The sequence below is a fragment of the Procambarus clarkii genome, chromosome 67, assembly GCF_040958095.1.
Source record: "Procambarus clarkii isolate CNS0578487 chromosome 67, FALCON_Pclarkii_2.0, whole genome shotgun sequence".
Lineage (NCBI taxonomy): Eukaryota > Metazoa > Arthropoda > Malacostraca > Decapoda > Cambaridae > Procambarus > Procambarus clarkii.
Genome location: NC_091216.1, coordinates 6,107,130 through 6,120,732, shown reverse-complemented (window position 1 = coordinate 6,120,732; position 13,603 = coordinate 6,107,130). Strand labels below are relative to the sequence as shown.

General features: G+C 47.7%; 1 pseudogene; it reads right to left on the bottom strand.

Moving 5' to 3' along the window:
- Positions 1-11,265, bottom strand: part of LOC138355519 (uncharacterized) — a 34,110-nt pseudogene extending 22,845 nt beyond the window's left edge.
- Positions 11,266-13,603: the final 2,338 nt, after the last annotated feature.

The window sequence follows — 13,603 nt, the reverse complement described above, 5'->3', positions numbered from 1 at the left end:
TTGAAGCTTGACTTAAGCTTCACTCGCCTCCAGTGTCCTTTGAGTGAGATGCCGAGCCTCTTGCATCTCCTCACATGACCTGGGGGCCAGATTCAAGAAGCAGTTATGCAAGCACTTAAGAACCTGTACATCTTTTCTCACTCTTTGGCGGCTTTGTTTTCAATTATTAAGCAGTTAATGAGCTCCGAAGCACCAGGAGACTGTTTATAACAATAACAACAGTTGATTGGGAAGTTTTCATGCTTGTAAACTGTTTAATAAATGTAACCAAAGCCATCAAAGATTGAGGAAATATGTACACGTTCGTAAGTGCTTGCGTAACTGCTTCGTGAATCTGGCCTCTGGTGTTTTCACTCATACTTCATCTTAAGTCCAAATAAGATTATCCACCAAGGGATATCCAAGAAAATACCAGTTGATGGACAGTCGAGAGGAGGGAGGAAAGAGCTGAAGCTCAACCCCTGCAAGCACAACTAGGTGAGTACTACATTATTCCAAGCTGGCATAAGGAAAATTGTACGTGCACAATGTACAGTACTGCACAGTGCACAGTGCTGCACAGTGCACAGTACTGCACAGTGTACAGTACTGCACAGTGCACAGTGCTGCACAGTGCACAATACTGCACAGTCATCTGCATGCACACGTGTGCAAGTCGAGCTGAAGGACAACAAGTCTCCTCCAGCAATGTTGCGCACAATTGCTTCCACTTAACTAAGGCGTGAACAAGGGGTCGAGAATCCTGGGTGCGCTTTACCGTATAAGTGGTCCACCTGTAAGGAGTTTCTTATAGCGCCTAAAACTCTTATCACCTTGCCCGTAGAAACCCCCCCCCCCCAAGGGCTAAGGAATGCATTAAGGGTTCTTCTCATTGTCCGCTGTTACGGTGCCCTCTCCTATTTCTTTCGTTTGCCGGCTTAAAGAGTCATATCAGCTCTCCCTGCTGATTCTCTGAGGTTCAGGGAGTCTAATGATATATGTGGCGACCAGACCGACTGCCAGAAAAGGGAAGGAAGTTACATTATAAGTTGTAAATAAGGAGAAATTGGCGCCCTGATATAAAATGAAACAGTATCCCCTACTGCAGATATGACCTTTTGGAAGGGACATTAGCCGATCGCGGATTGGCCGACTTAGGTCACGGGCGACCAATCAGGGCCCGCCATGACGTCACCGAGTGCCCCGGGTGGCGCCAACGTGAGAGTTGATCTGTCCTTGGAAGCGACAGGACGCGCCTCGGTCTGCTCTCAAGGATTAGAGGCTCTACAAGCCTTATTCAGTGGATTGACTAGCCATCGCAGCCCACCATCAGTTATTGGAGACCCTGCGCTTCTGGGAAGCAAATAAGGAACCAAGTTCATTGAGCAGAGAAGTGCCAAACTTGGAAAATAGTCTGCGACGACGCTGGGGCGGCGCCGCTGGACGTGAGGTCTGGAAGGTGCGGCGGGCAGGCCTAGCTGTGACCGGGTCACATCCACTGAGAATCTTGGAAGGACGACACCGTGCCTAGGACAAGGAGCAACGCCTTGTGGGAGAGGCGAGTGTGGGAAAAATAGTGATTAGCTCAGCGCCCATCGATGAACTAGGATTGGGGCAGCTGAATCTCAGGGATTGGAACGGCGACGATGCGAAGGCTCCACGACACCTGAGGACCTGTGGAACGTCCTGGATCGTCAAGGATTGACCCAAGGAAGCGTGGGAACCTCACACCATTGAGGGACAGGCGTCGTGAGCCAGGAATGTAAGGTAGATCATTTTCCCTCCCCCTTGTGTGAGTAGGCTAGTTAGGCCACAATAGTTACTTATGTATGTGGCAGCAGGACTGTAATACTTTAATAGTAGAATAGGCTGCAAGGCAGCTTGTGTCCAGGACTGTCAGAGGGGACATTGTGTATGGATGGCAGGACAGTGAAGAAGAGGCGCCGACGTGGTGAAGAGGCCCTCCTGCGAGAGTGTGAGACTCCTGTCTTCCTGCCCAGTTGAAGGAGTGTTGGAGGTCGTGGAAGAAGAGGCTGACGATCTCCAGACTTATTATCCATATTTCCATATTCATGTATTACTTGTGATTGTGTGTGTGTGTGTTCATGTAATTTGCATCAGTAAATTCACACATTTTATCACTGTGTTTGAGTGTGCCTCCATTTATGATATTTCTCTATGAGCATACACGAAGGTTATCATAGTACCACCTAGGGAACACTACGTTCTCTATAGCAGTTCTTATTGCCTGGAGGATGGTAAAGACAGCACAGACTTACATAAAAATGTGCCCTTAGCCACCCGATCAGTATCGGTGCCTGAATGGTGGCGACTATTAACGTAGTGGCTACAGAGAGGTAAAGCCACACAGACCTTCCCGCGATAGTACCCTGGGCCGACAGTCTAGTAGCAGATCCATGGGAGTAGCAACCTTCTGGCTACAAACAATATATAATACACCCACTGAACTGCATTGCTGGGGTGCAGATATAATAACCCAGCTGGCGACCTTGCTAAGAAGAAGATAGAGAAGACAGGCGGGAAAGGAGTTCCTGCAACCTTTTTTTGTCTGGCAGGCAAGACTCAGGGAGGTTACGGTTATAAGGTAAGCCTGAGTCTTCCTTCACTCCCCCACGGGTCTAGGCCAGGAACTGTTAACAGCAGTTTCCCCGTGTTTGACTGAAGGGCTTCCAGGGTGAATCAGTGGCACCCCCTTTTGTGGTGGAAGCAAAGACTTGCGGAGGTGGGCATTGTTGGTCCTCTCTTGTGTGACCAAGGAGACTCCGGTGAATCCCGGGAGTCGGAGGGGCTGAGTATTTGGGCCTTTTGAGCCCCTAGCGGCTAAGTGTTAGCATAGCCCCGGCCCACCCACCTCCACGTGACAGAGAACTGGCGACCTCGCCAGGATTCGAACCCCAGTAGCCAAGAACTGGGAACTTCGCCAGGAAGCGTGGATCAAGCTACAGTGTGGCCCAAATTTCAAGACAAGTGTTGCCAGGGTACTAATACAGTGTGGCCAGTGAATTCAGTAGTACTGTTACTCAACCGGCTAAGGGACTGAAACGGTGAAATTAGTGCCTACTAACTTGTCTGTGCTGTCGTGTATGCTCAATGATATAGAGATGGAGGAGGACAAAGTAAAGAAATTTATTGACACAAGGGACGAGAGAATTTTGGAAGAGTGTACCAAGGCCCAGCTCCAACAAGTGGCAAACCACTTTGGGATCAGGTTGAGGACGACTAAGGTAGCGGAGCGAAGGATAGAGATCATGGCACAGCTCACAGCTCGAGAGGAAGCGACGGGAGAGGAGCCATCTCAAGAGGAGCCGTCCCGAGGAGAGCCGTCGCAAGGTGAACCGTCCCGACTAGGGCCACCCCAAGCGCCTACCAGTGTGGAGAGAATTCACAGTGAACATGGGAGCAGTGGAAGGTCCAGCTGTAGTAAGGGGAGCCTGCAACTGGAAATAATGAAGATGCAACTGGAAGCCCAGCTGCGACGAGAGGAGAGAGAAGCACAAATGCAGCGAGAGGAACGTGCGGCTGAGCTGCAGCGAGAGGAACGTGCGGCTGAGCTGCAGCGAGAGGAACGTGCGGCTGAGCTGCAGCGAGAGGAGCGAGAAGCTCGGCTGCAGCGAGAAGAAGGAGAGAGACAACTGCGACTGGAGGAGATAAAGGCAAAGAAAGAAGTCGAATTGCGTCGCGTTGAACGGGGTCTGCCCTCACTACCTGCACGGCGGGATGACCTCAAGGTAAGGGAACGTGACTTGCCTACGTTCGAACCACAAGAAGCTGAGGCGTTCTTCGAACACTTTGAACGGATAGCAACTCTGAAGAAGTGGCCGGAAGATGATTGGGCTGCTCTGGTCCAGGGCAGGTTGACTGGTGAGGCCCGGGAAGCCTACAACATGCTGGACCTAGAGGAGTGTACTAGTTATGACGCGATTAAGAATGCGGTTCTCCACTCATTCCAGCTGACTCCGGAGATGTACCGGAAGCGGTTCAGAGAGTGTACAAGAGCGTCGGGAAAGACTTACGCCGAGACCGCCAGGGATATGGAACGGAAATTCCTACGATGGTTGAAGGCAGAGGAAGCGGAGTCGGTGGATGATATCAAACGACTGATAGTGATGGAGAAGTTTATGTCAGTGCTCCATCCTGAGTTGCGAGTAAGGTTGAGAGAAGCAGGTATTAAGGACCTGAAGGCTGCAGCGGATCGAGCCGACATGCTGGAGGAGGCACTACATATCAGGAGGGAGGGGCCGCCCAGACACTCGCCTTACCCCAGGTCGGGAGGGAACCTTAGGAGTTCAGGAGGAGCGAGGACGAGTGGGGACTCTCCCAAGAGTAGTGTGCCCGATGAAGTAACCCGGTTCAAGAGCTCAAGAGACGCGGGGAGGAAGCCCCAAGCTGTGAGCAGTGGACCTAACTCGGGAGCAAGTGCTGCAGTCCCGGATACGACGACAGGGAGTCCAAGGAGGACCCATGGAACGTCTGCAAGTGGTACCGCCCGAGGGACTGGCGAGTGGCCGCCCAGGGGAGGCAGCCGATGCTACAACTGTGGCGTGAGAGGACATTATGCCCGCGAGTGTGAGGAGCACCAAAGGAATGTAGGATTAATGGTGGAAGAGGAGAGAGTGTTTGTTCACACCCCATATTATAGTGGACCCAACGTGAATGGTTGGGAAATGAAGTTGAGTGAACATCCCTTCGTTTTCGGGGCCAACGTGAAGTTTGGAAACTCAGACCCAGTGGAGGTTGCCGTGCTTCGAGATACGGGTGCTGACGTAAGTATGGTAACCAGGAGTATTCTCCCCAAGGAATTTAATGATTCACCTGTGGGAGTGGTGAGGATACGCAGTGTGGGGGAGGAATATAGGTTGCCACTTCACGAAGTACAGCTGATTGCCGACTGCGGAGTCGAGAAAGCTATAGTAGCTGTAGCCCTTAAATTACCCCTAGAGCATGTACAAATGGTGCTGGGTAATGACCTCGGAGGAGGCAGGATACAACCCGATTGGGCCAGGAGTGCCTATGTTGCAAGCAGTGGTACAACCCTGCCAGGTGAGGTATCGGTCGTTCCAGATGGTAGTGAGGAAGCCGACTTCGCCAGGGGAAACGTCGCCAGAGACGACGACAACGAGGGCGAGAGTGCAGAGAGGTCGTCGGAGGTTGTGGAAAACCCCGACGGGGACCTCCGACTAAGCCTGATGATGCGTGTGGAGGAGTGGCGAGGAGCAGCTGTACAAACGCCTGGGGCGGTGAAGAGGCTGCAGACCGCACTCCCTCCATACAGAAACGTGAATAAAGTAAGCTCAGTGGATGAGCGAACGGCGGTGAGGGGCAGAGTGGAGGAGCCACGACGCAGTGCACTCTATGCCGGCCAGATGAATAGTGGTAGGTGCAAGATGAACCACCGTGGTGAGGTGAGCCACAGGGAGGTGGATAAGCCCAACCACGAACCGAAAAAGACGTCTGCAGGGAAGAGAATCTCATGGAGGAGTGAAGATGTTCGTCGGGAACGAAGGAGCGAGTGGTGTAGGAAAGGCAATACGAAGAAAGCAGGGAATAGGTACACCCAGGATAGGCGCCAGCCTAACCAGAGGGGCATTGGGCCATCGCAAAAGCCAACTGTGGAAGAGAGGAAGCTGCTGGATGGAGTACAGGTTACAAGTGCCACTGTGAGGAGACAACGCACCTATGGGAGAAGAGGAACCGAGAAGAAAGAAGATTGGCGAAGAGGAGATCATGAGAGGAAACATGGAGTACCTGTAGGACGCAGTGGAAGTGCAAGACTATCTCGGAGTGCACGACGCGGCGGAGGCGCTGCATGCACTGAATCTTACAGTGGTAACGAGCCGTGGGAGTACACTCGTAGCCACGGAGAGAGGATTTCTTGTAGGTGTTCAGGGAACACCCATCACACCCGGTCCTATGCGAGGTGGAGATACAATGAGGCAAGTGACTGGCAAGGTGGTATGAGCCACGTCACCAACTGGAGGAGTGACACTTCAGGAACGGAGGGAGCAAGAGTATAGGTGGCCCTCTTGAGTGCTGCTCTTCCGATATGACTCTTATTTTAAGGGGAGGGGTATGTTACGGTGACCTCTCCTATTTCTTTCGTTTGCCGGCTTAAAGAGTCATATCAGCATCTCCCTGCTGATTCTCTGAGGTTCAGGGAGTCTAATGATATATGTGGCGACCAGACCGACTGCCAGAAAAGGGAAGGAAGTTACATTATAAGTTGTAAATAAGGAGAAATTGGCGCCCTGATATAAAATGAAACAGTATCCCCTACTGCAGATATGACCTTTTGGAAGGGACATTAGCCGATCGCGGATTGGCCGACTTAGGTCACGGGCGACCAATCAGGGCCCGCCATGACGTCACCGAGTGCCCCGGGCGGCGCCAACGTGAGAGTTGATCTGACCTTGGAAGCGACAGGACGCGCCTCGGTCTGCTCTCAAGGATTAGAGGCTCTACAAGCCTTATTCAGTGGATTGACTAGCCATCGCAGCCCACCATCAGTTATTGGAGACCCTGCGCTTCTGGGAAGCAAATAAGGAACCAAGTTCATTGAGCAGAGAAGTGCCAAACTTGGAAAATAGTCTGCGACGACGCTGGGGCGGCGCCGCTGGACGTGAGGTCTGGAAGGTGCGGCGGGCAGGCCTAGCTGTGACCGGGTCACATCCACTGAGAATCTTGGAAGGACGACACCGTGCCTAGGACAAAGAGCAACGCCTTGTGGGAGAGGCGAGTGTGGGAAAAATAGTGATTAGCTCAGCGCCCATCGATGAACCAGGATTGGGGCAGCTGAATCTCAGGGATTGGAACGGCAACGTTGCGAAGGCTCCACGACACCTGAGGACCTGTGGAACGTCCTGGATCGTCAAGGATTGACCCAAGGAAGCGTGGGAACCTCACACCATCGAGGGACAGGCGTCGTGAGCCAGGAATGTAAGGTAGATCATTTTCCCTCCCATTACCCCTTGTGTGAGTAGGCTAGTTAGGCCACAATAGTTACTTATGTATGTGGCAGCAGGACTGTAATACTTTAATAGTAGAATAGGCTGCAAGGCAGCTTGTGTCCAGGACTGTCAGAGGGGACATTGTGTATGGATGGCAGGACAGTGAAGAAGAGGCGCCGACGTGGTGAAGAGGCCCTCCTGCGAGAGTGTGAGACTCCTGTCTTCCTGCCCAGTTGAAGGAGTGTTGGAGGTCGTGGAAGAAGAGGCTGACGATCTCCAGACTTATTATCCATATTTCCATATTCATGTATTACTTGTGATTGTGTGTGTGTGTGTTCATGTAATTTGCATCAGTAAATTCACACATTTTATCACTGTGTTTGAGTGTGCCTCCATTTATGATATTTCTCTATGAGCATACACGAAGGTTATCATAGTACCACCTAGGGAACACTACGTTCTCTATAGCAGTTCTTATTGCCTGGAGGGTGGTAAAGACAGCACAGACTTACATAAAAGTGAACCCTTAGCCACCCGATCAGTATCGGTGCCTGAATGGTGGCAACTATTAACGTAGTGGCTACAGAGAGGTAAAGCCACACATGACCTTCCCGGGATAGTACCCTGGGCCGACAGTCTAGTAGCAGATCCATGGGAGTAGCAACCTTCTGGCTACAAACAATATATAATACACCCACTGAACTGCATTGCTGGGGTGCAGATATAATAACCCAGCTGGCGACCTTGCTGAGAAGAAGATAGAGAAGACAGGCGGGAAAGGAGTTCCTGCAACCTTTTTTTGTCTGGCAGGCAAGACTCAGGGAGGATACGGTTATAAGGTAAGCCTGAGTCTTCCTTCACTCCCCCACGGGTCTAGGCCGGAACTGTTAACAGCAGTTTCCCCGTGTTTGACTGAAGGGCTTCCAGGGTGAATCAGTGGCACCCCCTTTTGTGGTGGAAGCAAAGACCTGCGGAGGTGGGCATTGTTGGTCCTCTCTTGTGTGACCAAGGAGACTCCGGTGAATCCCGGGAGTCGGAGGGGCTGAGTATTTGGGCCTTTTGAGCCCCTAGCGGCTAAGTGTTAGCAGAGCCCCGGCCCACCCACCTCCACGTGACACCGCATACATCAAATTAACATCAGTATAATCTGTATTTTACTGATAGTATGTATAATATGTATTATACAGTATAATATATGTATTATGATAATACTCCATACTTAACAGTATGGAGGTTTACCTCAGGACTCTTGGAACAGTAATTCAAGCAGATTAGCGTGGTTTAGTACAGATTAGTACAGTAAAGGATCAACATAAATAACAAACAGTAAAACAAAATACATATGTTTATTCGGAGACCTTAATTACTAATACATGGGGTAGCAGCTTACTCTAATGATTGGTGTTATGCAAAGCTTATATTGCATCAGAGAGGCTCTTGCAGCCGATCTGACCAATCACACAGCAACTTGCCCCTGCAACCCCCTGTCTTGACACCTGATAACACCACTCTCAAGACTCGCCCCATCCTTACACGGTCAAGTGCAAGGGCAATAATGGCAGTTGATCAGGACACCCGGGAACACTCCATGTCAGTAATTAACACTCAGTCTCCCCCTGTTGTATGTGCTTGATGGCGCAAACACGAGTTTCGTGAATCATCTCTGTTGAGTACTTACGTTAGTGCCCGGCCCTGCGAACACGTTCATGCCGGACACATGTGGCGGGATACATGTGGCGAGACACATGTGGCTGGACACATGTGGCGGGATACATGTGGCAAGACACATGTGGCGTGACACATGTGGTGGGACACATGTTGCGGGACACATGTGGCGGGACACATGTGGCTGGACACATATGGCGTGACACATGTGGTGGGACACATGTGGCGGGATACATGTAGCGGGAAAAATGTTGCGGAACACATGTCGCGGGATACATGTGGCGGGATACATGTGGCAGGACACATGTGGCGGAATACATGTGGCGGGACACATGTGGCGGGACACAAGTGGCAGGACACATGTGGCTGGTCACATGTGGTGGGACTCATGTGGTGGGACACGTGTGGCGGGACACATGTGGTGGGTCACATGTGGTGTGACACATGTGCTGGGTCACATGTGGCGGGTCACATGTGGTGTGACACACGTGGCGGGACACATATGTTGGGACACATGAGAGAGACACATGTGGAGGGACACATGGGCGGGACACATGTGGCGAGACACATGTGTCGAGACACATGGGAGGGACACATGTGGCAAGTCACATGGGAGGAACACTTGGGCGGAACACATGGGTTGTACACATGGGTGGGACAAATGTGGCGGGACACATGTAGTGGGTCACATGTGGCATGACACTTGTGTCGGGATTCATGTGGCGTGACACATGTGCGGGACACATGTTGTGGGTCACATGTGGCATGACACATGTTTAGGGACACATGTGTCGGGACACATATGGCGTGACACGTGTTGCGGGTCACATGTGGAGGGACACATGTGGCGTGACACATGTGGTGGGTCAGAATATGGATGACTGGCAGTCTCATGGAAGAATTCCTGTCTCTCTCATAGACGGACTTAAGCTTAACGTCCTCCAATCTATACAGTTTCCACTGTGTATAAACTGTACTGCAACTTTGTTACATTAACTGTTCAGTTACTTTAAGGATCACTTAGCTAAATCTTGATGAAGTCCTTAACTAAATCTTGCCCCTTGTTATCTTATTGTGATTCTTCTGTATCTTCATCAGTTCACTACTATGTGTTATGAACCCGGATCCAGCGTCCGAGCACGGAGCAGTGACGACCGCGCCATCTGTGGGTCAGCTCCCGAAACCCCCGCCAAGCGGACGACGACACCTGGTGAGGACGGCGAATACTGGCCACAAGGGCCAGTTTCCAGTCCCGTTCGGCAGTCAACACCGCCGCTGCTGACCTCTGGTGAGGTGGTGCTCAGACTACAACGCCATCTATGAAGTGGATGTGTCAGGCGTTTGTGTCTGAGCCTGTAAGTGAGGTGTTTTAGTGTCCCAGTTATTGATGACGTGTCTGCTTACAGAGTCGACCTGGGACTGCTGTGATGGGAGTTGAGTCAGTCTACCCGAGGCAGCCGTCTCCATACATTGTGCTTTGCTGCAGCAGCTGTGAAGTCGCTTCCCGGAAGAACACTGTGGTGTTACCCTGTCAGTGGAGTGACAGTAGAAGGATTACCCGGGGCCGACTGCTGGAGACGATCATCCACTGGGGTACTGAGGACAGGAGGGTGATTTGTGATATCACACGAGACTCCTGTCTAGGGCGTTACCCTAATATCGTTCGTGGAGTGGCCTGACCAGCGTTGCGGGTCCGGAACCTGCCAGCAGACCGGCTGGATTTGTGGTTGACGGCCTCCACGGCGGTGCCCCCAGTGGACCTGTGTTTTGGCTGACCTGTGGCCAGGGTAGGCTCAACTTCTCAGAAGAATTCGTTGTGTGGCCACGAAAGGACCGAGGACTCAGCACCGAGAGTTTTGCACCAGGGTCTTCAGCAGAAGACAACGATTGTGAATAATCCCCCTGTATAGTGTTAATATCCCTCCCCCTGTGCACTTTTATATATTATTTATTGGTGATGGGAATAATTATAATCTTAAGTTCTTAACTTTCTTTCCCTACCCCCTTTAAGTTACTTGCGTCACGGATCACATCCCTTGAAAGCCTCTACTGGCTTGGGGTCGGATACAACTTCCTCTAACAACATCAGAGTAAGAACCCCGTTGCGTCCCGAGAGGGCCGTAACACTATGGTCTAAAATATATCACCCAGCGGGATTCCGGTCCGCTTTGATGTTTATTTTTATAAACTATTCGAAATAATTAGACGTTGCCTTTGGACTTAGACCGATGTTAGTAAAATTATTTACCTAGATAGTTTTTTGGAACACGTCTGATCCTGACGAAAAGTCCAGGCGGTAATGCTGGTGCATCGTTGGGAAGTGCACCCCTATCTGTCCTGAAACTTTGTGTATGGTTTCCACAAATCAGGAAACTCTGTTTAACGGCGTGTGTATATTGTTGCTTTTGATAGGTCGTAAGAGGTCATGTGACGGGGTAACATCACAGGTACGTCACCATTACGTCATCACAACTGGTCTCAGCAGTTACAGTTGCCCTGACCTGAGGTTCACTCAACAGCTAGCTGGAAATGGTGAGGTAAAGCTTTCTGTCTATTCCCGTCAATGTTAATACATCATATCTCTGCTGAAAGCCCTTACACTGTACCTTGCAACATCATCATCGCACTGCTCGAGCCAATAGCCCTTGATGGACATGCTAGGTCTATGTATACCATTAACGGAGATACCATAATGCACACGACCTGTCCCTTGAACACAACATGTTGAGATCACGATTTTTCATCATCCAACACCATACAGTAGTGTAACATGAGACAGGGCTGGGAATCTGAGAGACTGCTCTCTCACACAAATAAAACAGCTGGGCCTGACAGAAAAAAGATGTTCCTGACATGTTAAACTGCTGGACCTGACGAATTAAACAACTAGTAATGATATATAAACACCTAGACATGACATGTAAATAGCTGGGCCTAACAAATATAACTGCTAATCTTGTCATATAAAACAGCTGGTCCTGACAAAACAGCTGGTTCTACATATACAACAACTGGGTCTGACGAATAAAACAGCTGGTCCTAACATGAAAAACAGCTTTGCCCGACAAATATAACAGATAGTACTAACACAGCAAATGCCCGAAATGCTGTGCGTGTAAGAGGCTTTAGGTATTATATGTACTAGCTCTATCTACAAACCCAACATTATGTTTGTAACTCATCTTCTACGTATGTACTTTTATTTGAATATACATTTAGATTTTCGGATTTTGAAATGTCTGCTCCAGAATATGAAAGAACTGGGCCTGACATATGAGCCAGCTGTTTTTTTTCAAATAGGTTCGCCTGAGGTATAGAACTACTGGAATTGACACATAAATCTGCTGGTTTTTATATATAAAATAGATGATCCTTACACATAAAACAGCTGGGACTGAGTCTTTCCGAAACTATTAACGGAAGTTAAAAATGATATTTAAAAAACAAACAGACTTTTTAATAGGAATAGTTCCACTGGAGTTGTACGGTGAAGTATCACACAAATGTATTCAACAATATGACAGAAAATAAGGCTTTTCACTCTAGTTATTGACTAATTGGCTTAACTTTCTTAGCGGATTAACAAGTGAGAGCAATTTTTTGAGATGATTGAGAACAGTATTTGGACACTCATCAGATAAATATATTCTTTGCTTGGTATGTGGATATATAAATATCTTTACTAATTTACCATTATATATTAATATGCTTAGTATATATATATATATATATATATATATATATATATATATATATATATATATATGTCGTACCTAGTAGCCAGAACTCACTTCTCAGCCTACTATTCAAGGCCCGATTTGCCTAATAAGCCAAGTTTTCCTGAATTAATATATTTACTATAATTTTTTTCTTATGAAATGATAAAGCAACCCCTTTTCTCTATGTATGAGGTCAATTTTTTTTATTGGAGTTAAAATTAACGTAGATATATGACCGAACCTAACCAACCCTACCTAACCTAACCTAACCTATATTTATAGGTAAGGTTAGGTTAGGTAGCCAAAAAAAGCTAGGTTAGGTTAGGTTAGGTAGGTTAGGTAGACGAAAAAACATTAATTCATGAAAACTTGGCTTATTAGGCAAATCGGGCCTTGAATAGTAGGCTGAGAAGTGCGTTCTGGCTATTAGGTACGACATATATATATATATATATATATATATATATATATATATATATATATATATATATATATATATATATATATATATATATATATATATATATATATATATATATATATGTCGTACCCAGTAGCCAGAACGCATTTCTCAGCCTACTATGCAAGGCCCGATTTGCCTAATAAGGCAAATTTTCCTGAATAAATTTATTTTCTCTAATTTTTTTCTCATGAAATGATAAAGCTACCCATTTCATAATGAAATGGGTAGCTTTATCATTTATTTATATACTTTATCATTTATTTGTTTTTATATTTATCATTTATTTATATACATATATATATATATATATATATATATATATATATATATATATATATATATATATATATATATATATATATATATATATATATATATATATATATATATGTAACAATGATCACAAAAACACTGATCCAAGTATGCATAATAACCACATATGAAAAATAGAAAATGCTTAACGCGTTTTCGGCTAATTCGCCTTCATCAGAGCAAAGTAGAATGAAGATAAGATTGCTGATCAGACCTTTATATCCGCCTGGGCAGATCACCTGACCACCAAAAATAAGTGGAGGAAAGGAATTATAAGAAAGAAGGTAACTGCAGAAGGCCTATTGGCCCATACAAGGCAGCTCCTATTAATATCTCCAAGTGCCATACGTGTTAACTGATTGCTATATTGTTTTGACGTGCTATATTGAGGCTTAAATAGGGATCCAACTTGTACATACCGGGGCTCACATTAAGGCTGTTGTTACAATGTTTGATCAGACCAGACTTATATATATATATATATATATATATATATATAT